Source organism: Lissotriton helveticus, chromosome 2_1 (assembly GCF_964261635.1).
Source record: "Lissotriton helveticus chromosome 2_1, aLisHel1.1, whole genome shotgun sequence".
Taxonomy (NCBI): domain Eukaryota; kingdom Metazoa; phylum Chordata; class Amphibia; order Caudata; family Salamandridae; genus Lissotriton; species Lissotriton helveticus.
In genome coordinates, this window is record NC_136059.1 from 640,227,754 (window position 1) to 640,242,338 (window position 14,585).

Genomic DNA, 14,585 nt, shown 5'->3' on the forward strand with positions numbered 1-14,585 from the left:
CATTCAGATCTAAGGCCACTGAAGTCATCTGCGGTGTACCACAAGGATCATCGCTCAGCCCCACCCTCCTTAATGTTTACATGAGTCCCCTCGCATCCATCCCGCGCCAACACAACCTCAACATTATCACCTATGCAGATGACACCCAGCTAATCCTCTCCCTCACCAAAGACCCAAACACCGCCAAAACCAACCTACACGAAGGAATGAAAGACGTAGCAGAGTGGATGAAGAACAGCCGTTTAAAACTGAATTCAGACAAGACGGAAGTCCTCATCCTAGGATCATCCCCTTCTGCCTGGGACGACTCATGGTGGCCACCGGCCCTGGGCAATGCACCCAAACCAACGGACCACGCACGCAACCTGGACTTCATCCTGGACTCCTCCCTCTCGATGACCAGACAAGTCAACGCCATCTCATCATCATGCTTCAACATCCTACGTATGCTCAAAAAGATCTTCCGATGGATCCCCACCGAAACAAGAAAGACGGTCACCCAAGCACTTGTCTCAAGCCGACTGGACTACGGAAACACCCTCTACGCCGGAACCACAGCCAAATTACAGAAAAAACTCCAACGCATTCAGAACACCTCCGCCAGACTCATCCTAGACATCCCCCGCCACAATCACATATCCGGTCACCTGAGAGACCTCCACTGGCTCCCCATCAACAAGAGAATAACGTTCTGTCTCCTCACCCATGCACACAAAGCACTCTACAACCTAGGACCCTTATACCTCAACACGCGCCTGACCTTTTACACCCCCACCCACCAACTCCGATCGTCCAATCAGGCCGTCGCCGTGATTCCACGCATCCAAAGGTCCACCATGGGAGGAAGATCTTTCTCCTACTTAGCGGCCAAAACCTGGAATTCTCTACCCACCCACCTCCGCCTCACACAGAACCACCTCTCCTTCAGAAAACAACTCAAAACTTGGATTTTTGACAAGTAAATAACCTCCCCTCCCTCAAGCGCCTTGAGACCCTCTGGGTGAGTAGTGCGCTATATAAATTTTAACTTGACTTGACATAAATACTTCACAGATTGCCTTTAAGTTAAGCCTAACTGCTTTTGTGCCAAGCTACCAGAGGGTTACGCTCAGGTTAATTTAGTGACTTATGTGGTTTACCCTGAAATCATTATGTCTATTGCTTGAACAGAGGTCACCCCCTAATCAACCAACAACCATATTGCTTGCACTTCTTCAAATTAACAGAGGCATTCTGGGCTTTATTAGTCTATGAAAAACATTTGATAGGTTCTCCAAGGAGAGGGGGCTGAATATGCGGAGGAAAGCCTGTCGAAATGTAACTGCACATAGCCCTCAGAGGCTTTGAGGGGGTCAGGAGGATGCAATCCACAACAGAGGAAAAAGATGGGGATATCCCTGAGGATAAAAAGAAGGATTCAGAGAATGGGGATGAGGAAAAAGTACTGTCCTCAAGCCCTGAGCTGCAGCACAACTCAGGTCCATATACATTGTGGGGACATCATTATCTAAAAGGGCTGGAACAGGGATGCACTGTCTGGGATGGACTTGAAGAATTACATTCAATACAAACAAGCAAAAACTGGATCATTCAAAGGAACTGACATTTCATTGAGACTAGATTTTTCTGCCCATATCTGATTTATAAAGCAAGTGATTTGGCATTGTCCTGTGGTCTGGAAAGTGGAACAGAAATATTTGCAGTTGCATCCTATTCAAGGGTTACTTGTAATATGGTCTTTCACTGTCTGAGATAAGGGCATCTGTTTCCAGAAAGGATAACAGCCCTTACAATGCTGCCTTTACCATGCAGCCTTTACCACACAGGTTGTGCCTTTTCCATGCATGCCATTACCACAAATGGTAAGTATTGTTAAGGTAAGTATATACACACGACATTACCTATAACTCGGCCCTCTACCATACACACTGTTCTCATAAATTATGTGATTTGAGATATCAAGAGTGTTTTTATTATTGCTACCATTTAACATGCTATCAGTAATCAAACATAAAAATTGTAAATACTGTTTATGTAGTACAGACTGGGGCACAAATTATAACTGTAAGTTATAACTATAACTTTAGAATTTCTAATGTCTGTATAGCTTAAGTTGATTTCGTATCTAAAACAAAAAAAATCCTAACTTTAACTTAACCTTAACCTTTTATATAAATGTGTTTTAAATCATAGATCAGAATGTCATAGAGGTTGAGTTTTGTCAAGTGGAGTGTCGTTGAGTGAAGGGTTGTTGAGTAAGGTGACTTGGAGTGGCATACAGTGGAGTAGGGTGTTGTAAGGTGAAGTGGCATAGATTGGAGTAGAGCAGAGTAGAGTGTTGTAAAGTGGAGCATTGTAGAGAACAGTGGCGGAGAGTGTCCTAGAGACTAGAGTTGCAGAGTGGAGTGTCATAAAGTGGTGTGTCAGAGTGGAGCTTCTGTAGACTTTCTGAGCTTGGAGGGGTATAGAGCGGAGTGGCATACAGTAGAGTGGCATGTCATCGAGTGGAGTGGCATTCTGTGGAATAGATTGGCATGTGCTGTCATAAAGTGTAGTGATGTGTCAGAGTGGAGTGGCATGTCATACAGTGAAGTGGCATACCATAGATTGGAGTGGCATGGCTTTGAATGTCATAGAGTGTCATAGAGGTGAGTAGAGTAGCATAGAACAGAGCTACATAGAGTGGAGTGCACAGTGGTTTAAAGTTTAGTGGCATGGAGTAGAATGGAGTTTTGTGCAGAAAAGTGGAGGGTTAAGTCTTAGAGTGGCTTGTAAAAGAGTGTGGTACAGTTACATAAAGTGGTATAGAGTGAAGGGGCATAGAATAGAGTACTTTTGCAGAGTATAGTGGCATAATGTTAAGTGGTGTGCTGTGGAGTAGTTGAGTGGCATATCATAGAGTGGTGTGTCGTACAGTGCTTTAGATTGGAGTGGAGTAGAGTGGAGTAGTGGTCATATATTGAACTGAAGTAATGTGTCCTCTAGTAGCATTGAGACTGTTTTGTAGAGTGTCGTAGAGTGTCAAAGAGTGTAGTAGACTGCCATAGACTGCCATACAGTGTGGTAGAGTGTTGCAGAGTGAAGTGCCATATAGATGAGTGGAATGTCATAAAGTGTAACAGCATAGAGTGGAGTGTAGTATAGTGGAGTAGACTGGTCAGTGTAGCGTGCAGTAATTAAAGTGTCATACAGTGGAGTGACATGGAGTAGAGTGTCATAAACCTCAATAGAGTGGAGTAGAGTGTTGTAGCATGGAGTGGCATAGAGTGGAGTACGGTATAGTAAAGTCGCATCTAGTGGAGAAGAGTGTTGTGCAATGGAGTGGCACCGAGTGGAGTGTCGTACAGTGGAGAAGAGGGGAGTGCAGAAGAGGGAAGTGGCAGCCCATGAAGTGGAATGGAGTGTCGTGTAGTGTAGTGGCGTGGAGTACGGTGTCAAAGCCTGCCATATAGTGGAGTAGAGTTTTGGAGAGTGGTGTAGCATGATGTGGAGTACAATGGCGTAGAGTGGCACAGGGTGGAGTACAGTCTTGTAGAGGGTCATAGTGTGACGTAGAGTGGAATGAAATGTCATGCTTTGGAGTAAAGTGGCATATGGTAGAGTTTAGTGTTGTACCATACAGTGAAGCAGCATGTAGTAGAGTGTTGTGGTGTGGAGACGAGTAGAGTTGAGAGGCATAGCGTAGAGTGGAGCTGAGTGGCAAGTCGTAGCATAGAGTGGACTAAAGAATCATGGAGTTGAGTGACATGTCATAGAGTGGGGTGGTGTGTTGTAGAATGTCAAAAGGTGTAGTAGAACTGAGGGGCATGGTGTGAAGTGGATTATTGTAGAGTGAAGTGGCGTAGAGTGGAGTGGTGTGTCATAGAGTAGAGAGGAGAGGTTTAGAGTGGAGTAGAGTAGTGTGTGTTATAGAGTAAAGTTGAGGGAAGTGGAGTGGAGTGGTGTAGAAGGAGCTGCATAGAGTGTCATAGAATGGATCAGAGTGTCAAACAGTAGAGTGGTATGCTGTAGAGTGTAGTGGCATGTTATCAAGTAGAGTGGCTCTTGAAAATGATATTCTCTCACTCGATATTTCCATTCCACAATAGTTTCACTCGATATTATTGCAGTTTGAATTCTTTTCCTCAATATTCTGTCACATTACCTTTGCACATGGGTTCTCGGAGGCTGAATCACCAGCAGTCAGCACAGAACAGCTGCTTCACCAATCCCAATCTTGGAGGCGTGTCCAGCACCTACATCTATCCACTTGGAAGGCTGCCTAAAGTGCCCAAGACATATCTAAATTCTCCACCACCTCTGCTCTGACCTTTGGCTATAAAAGAACACCTACACCATTGGTCTCTCCATCTGTGGATCTAGGGGTTTAGGAGTAGAATGAAGGTTGGCAGTATCTTGACTTCTCCTCCAATTTTTAACCATAAATATCTAGAGATGCACGCAATGTGGATACATCAATGTTTGGGTGCCCTAGGATACATCTGTTTGATGTGCGTAAGGTGTTTTAGATAATGTTTGTTGACAATCGCTTAGTGAAAGTATGAGAACTGAATACTAGGATACAGTGAAATAAGCCATAAAGCAAAAGAGAATACGTTATGATCGGAGGAGTGGTTTGGACTGTTTCTTGTCAAATAAAATCTGGCGCCTAAGGTGTGGGTTAAGTTGCTTCAGAAAGCATATTTCTTGATGATATAGGTGCTTTGGGCCTGATATAGAGTTTGGCAGATGGGGTAATACGTTGCAACAGTAACAGAGTACCCAGTCTGCCAAACTCTCGCTTCACCTACCCAATATTCAGATTTGAGCGAGCAGAGTAAAATGTACTCTGTCGATGGAAACCTTCCTCCAATGGCACGAGGAAATACATTGGCAGAAATAAGCCTTTCGATGGCGGGCCTCATTTACAGTGGGTTGTCAAATGGCTTTTTTAAACGTTACGTCACCATCAAAAATATCCTGGTGTTGATGGACAATACAAATAAAAACTGACTCGCACATCATGGGAGAAAACTCCATTTGTGTTGGGGGCATTAGTTTTAACTTTACAAAAAAGTTTTTGAAAAAAGAAAAACTTTTAAAAGTTTAGTATAAATGTCCGACAACAGTGATGGACTCACACACATATTTTAAAACTTTATTTGACCTGCAGTGATAGTAGTTCAAACAAACCTTTAGAGTTCACGGCAGAGCCATCTCTGAACTCTATATTTGACGGGTAGATTAAAGGCAGTGTTGAAGATATAAACACTCTGCTACCTGGCTGCCTTTACTCTGTCTGACAAACTCTAAAGATGGCCCTTACATCTTTCTTGAAGAACAGTAGTGACAATAAAGGTTTGATACTCATCAAAATGCTGTGTTAAATCTTTCATATAGTAGGCTAAGGCACATATTTTGGCCGTCATAAACTTTTTTGTTTTTACCTTAGCAATATAGAAACCTTATTTATAGTTTTTCAGATGTCATACTACATCAAAATGTAACACATATCCCATCACCTTATTACAATTTCCATCGGATATCCACTTGTACTAAGGTAGGCAGGACATCTGTCACATTTGACTCTGAGGCTCGATGAGTGAGGGTCTGAATAACTCAAATCTTATCTTTTTGTCAGATAGGAAAGTATCTTAACTGTAGCTCTCATGATAGAACAGACCATGACGCTGTTAGTGCAGTTCATATTGCATGGGAGCGCTTTGGTTAAATATCTGAAGTCATTTCATGAGCCTGATGCCACATATAGGATACTCTTCAGTAGTGTCAATGGTTGTCTGGGATGATGAATACAGTTTTATTGTTTATTAATAAAATCTTAAGTTATACAATCATTAAGACAACATGTTATACAATAAAAAATAAAAACAGTAATCATATACAATTGATTAGAACATTGGAATGTTGGGAGCTCCATTGAAAACAATGGAGTGCTCTGGGCTTATAATGGCTGGTATAAGCCTGGAGCTCCAACATTCCAATGTTTCTTTGTTCACAGCTCTGGCTGTGAACAAAGGCTTCAGGGAACCTGAGGGAATTCCAATCCCCTCACGCTCCCAAAAGGCTTTGTTTTTTTTGTTAGAACATTCTGTCCTCAGTGACAGAATGTTCTAATAGCCTTATAGCCCTTCGTAGATGGGCTATACCGCTATTAAAGTCCCTCTCCCTTGTTAAAGGCCCTCGCCTTTGGCTCGGGGCCTTTAACGCTGGAGAGGGCCTTTAATAGCCGGTATAGCCCTCTACCGTGGGCTATAAGGCTATAATAAAAGGCTTTCAGAGATGCACTTTAATACTAATTTTTTGAAATTCCTAAAATACCAACAGCTCTCCAGGTTTCCACGGTTAACAGAAAGTGCACACTAGTCCTCTTTTGATATACCAGCTAAATATCACTTCATATACAAGTCTTTATAGCTTAAACAATACAAAATAGGCATCTCATTAGTATGTATATTACGTATATTAGCATCTCATTTGAATAGTTCACTAAATATGCGAATGTGCATTAAAATACTGTGAATCTGTAAAGTTTATAGTATATAAATAAATAAAATTCAATAACTAACAGTGCAATCATACCAAAATGGCATCATGAGTGTCAAGGTTTATAGCCACAAGTGTCAGAAACTTTGCAATAATACAGTTCAACAATGTACCAGATGTTTTAAAACATGCTCCACCACTTGCCTGCACGTATGAATTAAAAGGTAGGGGATGGTGACAAGTCTTTGTTGCAATCTCCAAGCTGGAGAAGGGCTGTGCTTGAATAACAGTTCTACAGTCAATTACCAGTAGATGTGCTTTTATTTTGTGCCGAGGTGTGTGATGGTACCAGGTAGTCAGAATCTTATTATCTATGAGGGTCTTGAAGGCAAGGTTGATATCAATGTAGACAAAGGCAGACTAATTTGGCACTCATTGACTGTGACGCATTTGTGTTAAAATCTGAAAGTTATTTTGTAATTGTTTGTTGTCATATTGGTGAATGCAGACTCACTTTTTGAGGATGAGTTGAGAGCAAGAATGTAACATTCAGATTTTTGATTTGGAATTGGCATTCTTTCAAGCACTTGGTGTTGCTGCCATTTTACATTTTCTATGTATTTCTGTGCTATCAGGGTACCAAAGGTTTTGATTATTTTAGTGGTCTGTGACTTCAATTAGAGTTCAAAATGACTGGTGACAGAATGGAAACTTGAAGTACACCACAGATCTTGAGTACAGTCTCTGAGCTAGTGGCATTCATCTGGATGAGCTGATAGAATTTGCTTAGATAGGATGCAATCCATTTCAGAAAATTAACATAAAAACCTAATAATTTGTAGATGGTGTTGACTACAACTGGTTAAATCTGTCAAGAGCAGCAGAAACATTAATAAGAACAAGGAGGTAGAAGATTACTTTTGCAGTTAATGCTGATACCATTTTTGATCATAGAGACAATTTCTATCGCTAAGCCACCAGTAGAGAATTTGGCCATGCAGTATCAGAGAAACTGCCGTCCTGATGGGGTTTCTAGTGAATGGAAGGCAGGTTGACAGTGGAAATTGGCAAGGTCATTATGGCAAAGATTAGATGTTTTTAGCAGTTCAAGTATGACACTTTTCTTGAAGTTGTCAAGGAAAATCCTAGTGCATGATTCCAGTGTGATGTGTATAAACTGATGCTGCAGTTTTTAATTCCGGTGTAAATAGAAAAAAACCTCTCTGCAGGCTTACATGTGAAATACAATCTGTGTGCAGTTTATGCAAGCTGACTGTATTACAATTGATTTAGCAAAGGGTCAAATAAACAAATCTGATTAACATTGTGTTTTTTATTTTGTGAAGGGTCACTAAAATGGAGAGCTGTTAAGAAGCCCCCAAAAATACCCAAACCTAACTCTCTCAGTTATCCAGGGGCAATAAATCACCTAGCAGGAAAAATGGATTTTCTACCTATGGGCGACAAAGTGCATCATGCAGGAGAATACTCACTCGTATTGTCTTGATCAAATGTGTGTCTCCAGTGTTCACCTCATCCTGCGTGGTACACCTCGCAGTGCAAATGGAATGATATTGCCTGATATTCAGTGAATGCATGACTGTAACTGCCCTACATTTATCATTGTTATACAATATTCCTGCTTGAAAGGTAAGAATGTTCGATTTTCTTCAGTATCTATCAATTTGACTGTTCAACTGAGTTAAATGACCTGGCTAACAAAGCAACATCACAGCCCAGAACACAGTATCTCTTGCTCTGATTGTGAGAAAGTTATCCTTTTTGCCCTGATAACCCCCATTTTTTATTCACACTCAGTGCAAATACTCTGTGTAAAAGTATATAGCAATTAGGTCATAATTACAATTCATATGACAACCTACCTGTAAGCCACTAGTATATGGTAGAGCATGTGGGTTTAGAGGCCCAGAAGATTTAATGCACTACTGTGTTGCATGCAGTCATTTTAAGGCAGCCCTGCTTTGCAGGCTGCTTTTAAAATGTAATGATATGCTAATTCAACTTTGGAAATAGAGGTACTTTCAAAGTCTTAAACTACCATATTATTACATATAAGTCAGTCACCCCTAAGATCTCCCTTAGGTGCCCAAGGGTAGGGGGCCTTGTTACTATAATCAAGGACATTTTAATATATGTTTTATATGTCTCCATGAAGGAAAAACTGTCAATTTTGTGTTTCCCCATTGTAGCACAATAGCTCAATAGGATAACATGAGAATGCCTTAATAAAGTATAACTATTGATGGAAGCAGGTTAAACATATATGTCAAAGTGTTTAAATGATAGTTAGAAATCATCCAACAACTCGCCATGGTTAGGTTTATTATAACCTTCGCAGAAACACAGTTATAGAACTCTCTTTTCAAGGGAACCAAAATCCTGCCTTTCAGCAGCATCTCCTGATTAGCCAGTCTTTGAAAGGCTCAGCTCAACTGCTCTGATGAAGTGTGATGTGGCCTGCTTAGAGACAAAGGCCATCTGGTGGGAGTAGATCTGCAGAATGGAGGTAGAGAAGCCAAACTGGTCTTCAAAGATGGAATAGCAGTTAGGACAGGATACAGGCTTACCCCCACATCGTGCACCCCCAGTCAGTCAGAAGCCCTAGTAATTAAATTAGCAGAGGGGCTGGAAGGGAAGTGTTACGGAAACGTAGACACACCAGTGGGATGGCGTAGCCAGATCTTAACCGCCATTTGGGATTTTAAAGAATAGTGCGTTCTGGGACAAGAAGAATATGCCACACTAAGGAGGAAATTGTCCTACCTGAGGGTGGCACCCTGCACCCCACTGGTCAGGGGTGTCCTCTTCCTTGTCACCCAAGAACACTGGATAAATATGGGAGAGCTCCAGCAACTCAGATACCTGTCTGAAACTACAAGAAGAAGAAAGACTGCCCTGCTAGAGCCTTGGTCTGCACCAAGAGTATTGCGTTCTGAATGACTGCATTTGCTATACACGTTGGAACTACAGCCTTGCTTTGAAAAGTGAAGGAGTGAACTCCCTGAAAGCAACAGGGGAAAAGGGCTGCATCTCATTCATCTCCAGCAGTCAGAACCCAGCTGACTACCTTTAGTTTGACTTTACAGGCTTTCGCCAGGTGCATTGTGGGAGATTTAGCTTCACCATCCTAAGGAACCATTCAGAGCTTCAGGAACCTTGGGTTGGCGTTGTGGACACTTTGGAACCCCAAAATACCTTCTGGAAGATGCCCATGAAGTTTGAGAATATCTGGAGAAGGTTTGCCAAAAAGCTCCATAAGGTGACTGACCTGTCGATCAGAGTAAAACCAGTGACATTGAGCTGTGACTTGGCCTGAGATTTCGGTTTTCCCAGCTGAAGCCTTAGAGCTTTTCATCATTGTTGATACTTCCAGGAGTTGATGAAGGCATCGCACTGAGGCAAGCCACCGTAGTCGTCAAACCCAAAGCCAGCCTGACGAGAAGCCCTACCGCTAAGTGTATCCAACCTGTTCTCCATCGCAGTTTGCCTGAAACTTTGACTTTGCATGACCAGATGTCCCAAAGTGGTGGTATTGGTTTTTAGTTGCCAGAAAGTGTTTATTCTTTCAAAATTCATATCTCTCATTTCTTATATTCTGTTTCTTTGTTTTGGTGTCATTTTAATCATAAACATATTTCTTATTTTTATAAACTGGTGTTGGAATGTTTATGTTTATGTTTATGTTTTTGAGATTTTTTTTGCTCGCAAATACCGGAGGGTGTCTCGGCGCATATCGGACTTCCTGAGATGAAACTACCCTAAATCACTGATCAAATAACCACGTTTTCAGGAGTTTTCGGAAGATAGTGAGGGTTGGACTAGATTTGATGGGTAGAGGAAGGGAATTCCACAGCCTGGGGGGGTCTACCAAGAAGCGTCTATCACCCCAACTGGTAGTTCTGGTGGAATGTTATTGTGTCTTACTTATTTAATGTATTGGTGTTTTACATGCAATACATACCTGTCTCCCAAGCTAGGCCACCCCGCTCGCATCCAGCTACCAAGCGTTGAGTAAAGGAATAGTTTTCTGAGACCTTGACTGTACCTTAAATTGTTATTGTGGCTTTATTGCTAATGGTATGTACCTTCTTACCCCTATTAATAAACCACATTCCAATATTGATCAATATCCAGGTAAATAAACAATACGCACTTTGGAATATGACGTCACCTATGGTTCATAGCACCAATTCATATTGTAGTGTTAAGTGAGCAGGATCATCAGTGAGCAGTGTAAAAGCTAGGAAGCACCCTTTTTCATTAGTCAAATGTACCTTTAGGCACCATAAATTTCTATGAAAGGTGCATTTTCTGTTTCTTCCTCTTCATTTTTGGGGCAAATGTGCATGTTTCCACCAATAAAAAAACTCAAATAAAAATAAGATTATTTAAGATGATATTACAGCTATTGAGGATTTAACTTTTTTATGCTAGGATACAAGCGATACATACACATCGCTTTGGTAAACATCTATATACAAAGTTTGGCTGAAAAGATGGATACAGGAATTCTTAGAGATAAATTCTGGGTCAGCATCAGTCATGGTTGTCTGGGACACATTAAAGGCAAGGATAAGGGGGGAGACGCTCAGATTTTCTATCAGAAGGAATAAAAAAGAGAGAGTACGGGCTGATGCTTTAAGCAAGCAAATGATAGAAGCCAAAAAAAAGTTAATCCAAGCTGTCCGGGCGGGATATGGAATTGAAGAAGCTCAGACCAACGTAGCGATTGCCAAAGCAGAAATGGGGACCATATTGGCAGAACAAACAGCGGCGAAATGGACCTCATCCCGCGAAAGGCTTTACGAATGTAGTGAACTTATTGGCTATCAATTGGCCATGCCTACTAGGCAACAGACTTCTAAAAATTTGATCTCTTCAATCCAAACAAACTCGGAGGGGATAACGAATGACCCTGTAAAAATAGAGGAAGCGTTCAGAGACTTCTATGAGACATCATATACAGAAGAGACTATTAAGCCTAGAGAACTTAGAGAATTGGAAATTGACAACTATCTAGATGCTACTCTGGTAGTAGAGCTCAATAGCGAGAGTAGGGATCAATTAGAAACCTCCCCAGCCTGGGATGAAATTGCCATCGCATTGGCAAGTCTTCCGGATGGCAAGGCCACAGAAAATCATATTATCCCAGTTGAATTTTATAAGATTTCTGCACAACTGATAAAAGATGTATTCACAAACGTAGTTTCTTCTATTTTTAATGGGTCTTCTCCTCCGCAGTCTTGGTCTTCAGCAAAAATAGTAGTATTCCCTAAACAAGTTAAATCTGCTCTGGAAATGTCTTCTTACAAACCGATTACTCTTATTAATACAGACTCCAAGATATTCTCCAAAGTCCTTGCATCTAGACTGTCATTAAATATTGATTCTCTGGTTTCGAATTGGCAGCACGGTTTTATACCGAAAAAAGGGTACCACGGAACATGTCCGCCGGACTATCACTCTATTTGATGCTGCCAAGGTAACAGGAGACCCGATCGCATTAATACTCTTAGATTCTGAAATAGCATTCGATCGGGTCTTCTGGCAGTATCTATGAGGGGTCCTGAGACGGATTGGTTTCGGTCCTAGGATATTACAGTCACTACAGGCTTCATAACAGGGTCCCACTGCCAGAATTTCAATCAACGGGCATCTGACAAGGCAGATAGGGATAACACGTGGAACAAGACAGTGATGCCCCTGCTCAGCGCTACTGTTTGTGTTATTTATTGATCCTTTGATTAGGAAAATTGAATCTCATCTGTAGATAGTGGCGGTGAACCGGTTTGGCTTTGACACAAAGATTATGGCATATGCTGATGATCTAGCCGTGGTAACTCACTCCAGAACCAGAAAGGGCCATTAAGGCTATGGAACAAGAAGCCCAAGAATTCGGGGGGATCTCTGACTATGCCCTCAATAAATCTAAAACTCAGATTGTGCTGAACGAATACATAAGCTGGAATGATGATAGAGTAACCAAGAAGGCGAAATACCTTGGGGTCAATATAGTTTCCAACTTGGATTTAATTGTTAAAGAAAATCTGACTCCGCTTGCATCCAAAATGAAAAAAAACACTTAAGAGAATTAACGTTATGCACCTGACAATCGTTGGGAGATGTAATGTTTTAAAAATGACTTTTATTCCCAAATTGCTATATTTTTTCCGGACCATTCCCCTAGAATTTAATAATAAAATGCTCCATATGTTTGATCAAATTTTCTCCCAGTTCATCTGGGCTTATGCTCAACCAAGAAGGGCTTTTAGATTTCTTTCACTACCCAGAGAGAGAGGAGGGTGGGCTTTCCCCAATATCAAACTATATTACTGGGCTACGGTTTTGCAATATAGTTCTGAGCTATTGCAAGACTCTCCTACTAAGAATCCCTCAGGTCTCCCGTCGCCCTATACAACTCTTCTAGGGGAAAGGGTGAAAGGATGTTTGTGGCGACAGCTAGATCACGGCTATTTCAAACGGGTCAGATTTAAAACTCTTTTTAATGCCTATAAAGTATTTTCCAACATACGCAAATCGTTTGGGCTTTCTAAATTTAATTTCTATACACCTACTCGGAATAATGACAGCCTACCGCTCATTTTTCAAAGTGCATATCTTGCACAGTGGTATCAAGTGGGCTTCTCCAAACTGGGAGATGTGATCACCTCTGCAGGCATATTGTCTATCGGTATTCTGAAAACTCGGAATAATTTGGCCAATGGACAACTATTTCAGTATAATGCAATTTCAGGATATCTAACAAATAAAACTGGCGGTCCCGCAGGATTCGGTAAGACAGCCTTAATAGATAAAATTCTAGAGCCTAGCATACCACGCATCGAAAGTATCTACACAATGCTAAATGAGCGGAGGCCAGATGACATTAATAGAATTGACGAAAAATGGCAGCAGAAACTGAATGTACCTTCTAAAACCTTTTGTCATGCACTAAGTCTCGCACAAACACATCTCCTGTCATTAAAGCTGCAAGCACAATTCTATAACACTGGCTTCTTCTTATATATAACTCCAAGTAGAGTGGCTAAATGGGGCTCTGGAAACAGAACCACCTGCCCGAGATGTGCTGAATATAGTGCAGATTCAGTGCACATGTTTGCCACATGTTCTAAACTGGCCCAATTACTTGAAAGGGTACAACAATTCATCAACAGAGTTCTCTTACAAGATATACAACTGAAGCCTGTTACTGTGATGTTAGGATTAAACAACATGATTAATTTAAAATCTGGGGCTGCTTTTTGTTCCTGGCCATGACCATACTTCGGATCTGTATAGCCTCTCATTGGAAGGATCCAAACCCTCCCTCTTTTGCCCAATGGTGTAGCCACGCTTGGGAAAAAAGTTAGTAATGGGGCTTTTAATATATAACCTAGTTTTACTTGTCGCCCTCGTTTCTTATTCTTTCACTTGTCTTTGCCTCATCCCCTTCTACCAGAATTTCTTTTTTTTTTTTATCTACCCCGTCTTTTGTCTTTATCCCTGGACCTTTTTGTGCTCTATGGTCAATTCTTATGTCCTTATCCTCTATTGATATTTCTGTTTAATTGATTAATTGTTAACTTAATTAACTTATTCTTACTGCCGCTTTATGTATTGACAATGGTTTCTGCTGGACTTGGGGTGCGGGAGGGGGAGCTCAGGGCGTCTGGAAAATGAAGATAATGTATCGTATTCCATTTGTCTTGAATAAAAAATGTTTAAAAAAAATTTGGCTGAGTTTATCATAGCTTTGTAAGCAGCTCAGGAAATTATTTAGAAAATTATCTGTGCACCTTTAAACATTCAAATGGTCAACATAGATGACTGACTAGAATAAACACATCTGTGCATTGTTTTTTTAAAGATCGATAACATTCACCACATTAATTTACATTTCTGGCATCCAGATGACACCAATATTGCAGGAAATATCACAAATGGGATACAAGAGTCAGTCAGTGCACACAAGATAACATCTGCTTCACCACCTTTAGCATGCTTAGTGTGTTTCCTGGAGGAGCATCAATACACTAAATAAAGAAGGCTGTTACTGAAGATTGGAAATGAAGAGCAAAACA